Raw genomic sequence first — 6838 nt, forward strand, 5'->3', positions numbered from 1 at the left:
AACATGCTTGGAGATCAGTTCTCCAATGTGTTTTCAACCCCACTGAGTTCAGAAGCAACAGCTCATTGCTCTGAAGATGAGTCTGTTGAGATTGACAAGGTCAGTCAAGTTGAGTGTTTAGATGATCTTGTAGTCACAGATCAAGATGCATTAGAGGCCTCAAGGACTTGAGGCTTCCAAGTTCTCCTGGTCCTGTTGGCGTGATATCTCAGTTTCTGATGAGATGCTCACTGGTTCTTGCTCCAGTTTTCTTGTACTTGATGCGTTGCATCTTGGATCAGGGCTAGTTTCCATATTCACTAAAGAAAGTTCACGTCGTTCCAATTTTTAAAGGGGGAGATAAGTCGCTCCCCAGTAACTATAGGCCAATTTCTCTCACTTGGAATATTGCGAAGGTGTTTAAGAAGATCATGAAGTCCAAACTTGTTGAATTTCTTGAGGTTAATGAAGTCCTTCCTCCTAGCCAGCATGGTTTCCGAGCACATTTTACATTTTAGCACAGTTACCCAACTGATTGAGCATTTAGAGCAAGTCATTGAGGGACTGGAAAGGCATGAGTCAGTTGATGTTGTCTATCTTGATTTTGCCAGGGCCCTTGATAAAGTAGATCATGGCCTTTTGTTGAATAGACTTCATGACATTGGGATCCAAGGAAAGGTTCTCAATTGAAATTGAATAAGAAGCTTCATTCATGATAGGAAGCAAATTGTTAAGGTTGAGGGATCCCTTAGCGACATACATAATGTCAAGTCAGGTGTTCCCCAGGGCTCCATCTTAGGGCCCCTCCTTTTTATAATATACATTGCCCCGCTTCAAAAACTTAGTACTAATGCCAGTCTCTCTTCTTATGCTGACAATACAAAGTTAGTTTCTGGTAGGAATGACCAAGATTCCACTAGCCTTGAAAAGGACCTAGAAATAATCTATTATTGGGTTACTAAGAGTAATATGGCCCTGAACGGATGTCATGAGCTTTGTCCCAACCCAGGATTTAGGGTCAATTCTAGTGACCGTAGAGGCTTAATGTGCGTATTGAGAGCACCTTCAAGTCCTTGAGAATCCAGGCTAGTTTGAACAATGAAGTCCACTTCTCTTCTTTCTCCGGCTCCTTTATTGTTTAATTTGCTGCCCTTTAATATTTGTAGGAAATATGTAGGCCTTGTTGTTGCGGTTGTATCTTTCAAGTCAGACTTGGACAAATTTTTAGATAGCATTCCAGATCAACCTTACATTGAACGACTAGCTCGGTGTGCAAACTCAAATCCGTTGGTAGACCATAAAATAAATGTAACCCTGATATGATATTCCAGAAAGACAATTAGTTTGATTTTCACGTTTGACTATTTGAATCTCAAAGACTCAAACAAATCAAACAATCCTCATGCTGGAGTACGTTTTAGGATTCCCAATTTTACACACTTATTTTCCAAGTGTTTTGAGTCATCCAAGCATTGTAAAGAATTACAAAGACCTTCAACTCTCTTTCACTAATGTGTGCTTGACCTTCAATTGCTTAGTATATTTTCAATTTAGACATTTATGATGCTTTTTATCACGGAGTACTGTAGATAACAAAAGCCCTCAAAAAACCTCCACCAATAAGAATAAGGGACCCAAGAAGAAGATTGTCTAGCTTTCCTCTTCTTCCTTTATTATGCTTCTTTGTAGCAACCGTGAACAGTGACCAACAAAGTAATTGATTGCTAGAAAACTTGTGTCTTTTTTCCGCAAAATACTTTCCTGTTTTTTTGTTCTAAATAAATGGTTCAAATTGTACCAAAGGTGGCCACAATGAAAGGGATAAAGGCATATCAGTAGAAAATTGAAATGAACTGGATATTCACTTCCTCAAACATTGCGCTTGCTACTTCAAGCAGGTGTGCAAGGTTCTCTCATCAATTTGTATAAATTGAACAATCTGATGGAGCAAAATAGCAAATAATAGCTCACCTCAAAAAAGTTATTGGTCACCCTGGAAATAAGGCTAGCCGTAAGAAATGTGGAATGCTCTTTTTTTAGTCAAAGAAGAAATACAGCTCATCTGTCTCATTTGGCTTGTCATAAGGTTACAGGAAATCAAAACTCAGCCAGCTTTTGAATGCAAGTGATCATTTCATTTTTAGTTAATACCTCCAAAATAATGAAAAGTAAGCATGAGAAACTTGCTGCATAAGTCCTGGCGGTTTGGCAACATGGCTTGTGTGCAGGTATTATAAACTGACAATTTAGCTCAGGGCAAGGAGTCCAATTTCATCAAGAGCTCTGGGCTGGATTGTGGTATAGGATATGCTCATTCAGGTAAGGAGCAATAGAGAGAATTTGTATTGTTTTGAAATTGAAGATGGGTATGTCAGTAATTGAAGTAATCTAACTAAATTGACCAATTGATGAAAGTACTGTGGTTGAGCTGGACATGGTTCTAACATACATCTATATATTTTTTTTGTCTCAGTCGTCTCAGTCCTGATAGTTCATGGCCATAGCCTGCCATCTCTTTCTTAGGACATTTGATCCTACAACACACTGGAAAACTTGAATGAACATATTTAATCCAATGAAACCCCACAAACAGCAACCCACTGAGCACTTGCAAAGAGTAACATTGGCTGAAATTGCTTTCTCAGGGAACAAGTAGGTTTCCTGCGATTAAAAAAAGACTGTCCAAGCAGTGTTCCCAGTACCTATTCCAGACACCCTGACACCAGCCATCAGAATTTGAATTGTCCCTACTATCTGTTGATTATTTAAGGGATTGTCGGACAAGTCAAAACTGTTGTATCATCAGCATCTTTTGTTGTTTAGGAACTTTAGTCTTGGATTACTGTTCACATGCTGCTCCACTGGAACCAGAGCTTACTGTCATATGAATTTATAGGTTGAGCTTAGAGTATTTCTTAAAACAACTTTATATGTCAAAAACAATACAAAGCATCTTTGAAGTTTATTTGCATCCTTAAAGCATCCTGGGCTTATTCTTTTGCATCTGCACAAGCATCTTAAGTTTCTTTTTTATCCATAATTTTGAGAACTTTAGTCATAGCCTCTGCAATGTGTATGGCTTCCTCATTGACCTCAAAAGGCCCCACAAGGTGTATTATCTTTCTCCTAGAGTTTGCACATCAGCAAAAAGTCTTCGGTTTTGACCTGACCTCCTGTACCACTCAACTCTTTATTTTCTCAAATGTTCAGTGTTAATGGAGACCTTAATCTTACAGTGAATCGAGTCCAACTTTTTTGGAGGCTAATCACAACTAGCAACCCTAGATGCAGAGACCCGCGAGGTTGAGTATAAGTCATCAAATTCAAGCGATCTGATTGGCTGCCAATTGTGGATCCGATAGTGATTATGGTATTTCTCAATAAAATATAGTGGTCAAGCTGATGTCTCGCATCCTGCCTGTGTCAATTTGGAGTAATGTGCTTCAAAAGACAGAGTACAAACATTTTAACAAATTACATTGTTCAGTCTAAAAGGGAATTGTTTCTTGAGAGACTCAGGAAGTTCACATGCTATAATGTTAATTTGAATTATGGAATGAAATATGTTAGCAATCTAATCTTTTGAAAAAATGGGTTCAGAAAGTATTTAGAAAGTAACAAAAGTATTCTCAATTATCTAAAATACTATATCCATGAATCAGCTTGTCTTTGAGTAAAATTTCGCAGTGTCCTTGAAGAAAATATTCAATGATGCTTGCCGATGACGTACTCTTTCTTATACACTGCATCAAATTCAAAATCTGTTTGGAAACGTTTTAGTTCGCTTACTTTTTTGAATTGGAGCCACTTGTCAAACCTCGCGCGTCTCGGACCGGGCCAACTAGTTCCCTGTAACTTAATACAGGGTACTATTCACAACTACTGGGATTATATTGTTTCAAAGCCTTCTCCCTAGTTTACAATTCTTGGGTTGTGTTGGGCCAAAGTTGTGGTAAACAGAACTTTTAAATATAAACACGTGTCTTCCTTTGGTTTTTTTACTGTCAAATATAGTTATTATTTTTTTTTATATTATTTATATTTCAAATATATTACAGTCTTGGCATACTACTCTTATCTTTAGCCATCTTCGTCCAAGCCTCCAGAACGACAGCTTAAACATGACCATAGCTAAAATGTCTTTGATAACGACGGGAAAGGTCCGTTTCTCACGGTTCTGAGCTTTCAAAATCTGCCCTCCCAAATCCAAATCATAACAAACGCTGACTTTCAGTCGACTCTTAACCGCGAGGTGGCAGGACTACCACGATTGTTTCTTTGTACGATATGCGTCAGGTTCACAGATCATAAAACGACAAGTTGTCCCATTGGCCCGACCTCTGTGCAGAGAAAAATGGATTTTGTGTCAACAACTCTGTACACCAAACAAGAGGAGGGTGACTGCCTGATCAGGACTATCGACCTACAATCGCTGGGTCTTCAACGAATGCAATCAGTGACAAACTCACTCAGAATCTGGCCACGCTGGCGGATGAAAAAGCATGAGTCACTGTACAACCAAAGTTTATGTTCCAGCTGATGAAGGCAAGTGTTCGCTTTTTTCCTCGCGCTATACGAGGTCTAGGCATATATGGTCTGTGGTTAGGTTGCGATGTTGCGTCGTTTCAATCCGGATCGTGTTCAATTGCAACATCATTTCGGAGCTAGTGGGTGCGTAATACAAGAGCCAAGAATTATCTCGGACATTCAGAGGTATCTAAGCTAGCTGCGCTAACCGAGTTATCTCTCATTTCTTCACTAAGAGTGCCGATCCAGGACTGTTTCTTTGCTTCTAGGAGAATTTGTACGTCCTGATTGTGGTCTGCGGCACCTCCTCCTCTTTCTTGTCGTGTCCATCGATCTCGAAATCGTGAGCGAGGGAAATCTCCCAATCCCTCCCATAAATCCATCCAACCCGCCTTTCACGCTGGCTGAACAAACCCTGCGGGCGGCCCAAAGCCCAGGCCAACTTCGAGCATCACGTCTATTGTGCCGTCAAATCCGCGTCCCAGCATATCCGTCAATTGGAACCGCCTGGCGCCAACGCCAATATCAGCTTGAGTCATTTCCAGCGCCAGACCGTGGCTTGGGGTCTGCCCTTAAGTCCCCTCACGCCCTCCCATCCGCCCCTCAGCCCTGAATCCACGGGTAAGGGCTACCTTCCTCCACCGTGTTTCCATTCGCCTGAACCTGGTTTAAGTCAAAAAGACCTTTTGATTTTTTTCTGATTGTCCCTTTAAGCTCGGTCTTCGTTTGAGCGATTGGCAGGCCATGGCTTGGCCGCAGCGGCTGAGCCTCATCATGTGGAAGTACCCGTGGATGGCTTGGAGTTGGTAGCTCCCAACCCTCGGTTAGCTCAACTCAGTCCGGACGAACAAATGGCCGTTGATCCGGAGCTTGTCTTTGCAATTATCCACGCGCCCCCAATCCCGACCCTTCGAACGAACCACGGAGTCCATTGACGGATCTCATGCTTCACTCGGCTTGAACGACGCCACTAGTTCGGGCTATGACCGTCCGAATCCAGTTCCGAAGGTCGATACGGCTCAAGTGGCATCAGGGTGGATTCAATGGGAATCGATCGTAATGTGACTTCCTCCTATGATCCATTTCGACCCTGCCCGATAGCCATGACGATCCGGATCTTGGGCTTACCAAGTTGGAAGAACGTCAACGAGGATGATCTGGATCCGCGAAGCTATGGCCCGGTCGTTGGACCCGGAAGAGCAGGTCCTCGCAACAAATCCGGGAGACTTGGCAGGCACTCGGAGAAGTCTAGAATACCCTTGATCCGGAGTCGTTGGTTGATGTGGCTAAATATCAACGCGAGATAGCTCAGGCTCTGTCCCTGTCTAGGTGAGTCCGACTGTTGTTCTGTGTCCAAATGGATAAGGGGATTGAATCGATCCATGGTCGTGTTATTTTTCATCAGGCAAGCATGCGTTCCAAAGTGGCCTCTTTTGCGGATGTGGCTCTCGAGCTCCCTTAAAAAATCCCTCGTCCGATCGGTTCCCTGCGGCCATAGTGGTGGATGGCAATAATGTAGCATTTCACCATGGGATCATGAGCGTTTTTCGGCTTTAGGCCTCAAAATTGTTTACGAATATTTTCTTCATCGTGGCCATGAGGAGATTGTGATCTTCGCCACTCCACATAGAACGACCTTGCCTGAAGAATTGGTCGTTTTGGAATACCTAAAAGGGATTAATGTGCTGCAACTGGTGCCCGGCGGGAAGGGTAAACGACATTATGACGACTTATTTGTTATTGACTATGCGAATCAAAGGGCGGAGTTATTATTTCCAACGACTATTTTCGAGATGTTCATAACCGTTATCCAGAATTTCGCAATCAAATTGATCACAGGTAAGTTAATGAATTTTTCATGTCAAGTTGAGCGACAATGAGCATTGAGGCTGTCATTTCAGAACTCTGGGATATAATATTGTGAATGATAAATTCATGCCCCGATGGATCCCCGTGGACGGGAGGAAGTCGTATTAACTTGGACCCTATCTGAAATTCTAATCCGTGTACGATCATCGATGTTATGTTATTATCAATATTTTTGAGACACGCCAGTTCTCTTGTTTAATCTTAAGATCGCCATCAGTATTTGTAAGATTCAAATCAGTTGTGCGCAGAACTTTAAGACACTTGCAATTAAGGAGACGTAATCAAAGTTACGTCAATAGAGTTAAGATTACTAATAATCCAATTGTGCTTTTGCTCAGCCGAGTAAATTTAACTAGTATCCCCCAGTCCAAGGGACAGGGATGCTAGAACTAAATGCTTAATTATATCGATATTGAACTTTACCTAACGCATGCAAAATGAGACTGCTCAAATAAAAGATAAC

Source organism: Tigriopus californicus, chromosome 1, assembly GCF_007210705.1.
Source record: "Tigriopus californicus strain San Diego chromosome 1, Tcal_SD_v2.1, whole genome shotgun sequence".
NCBI lineage: Eukaryota > Metazoa > Arthropoda > Copepoda > Harpacticoida > Harpacticidae > Tigriopus > Tigriopus californicus.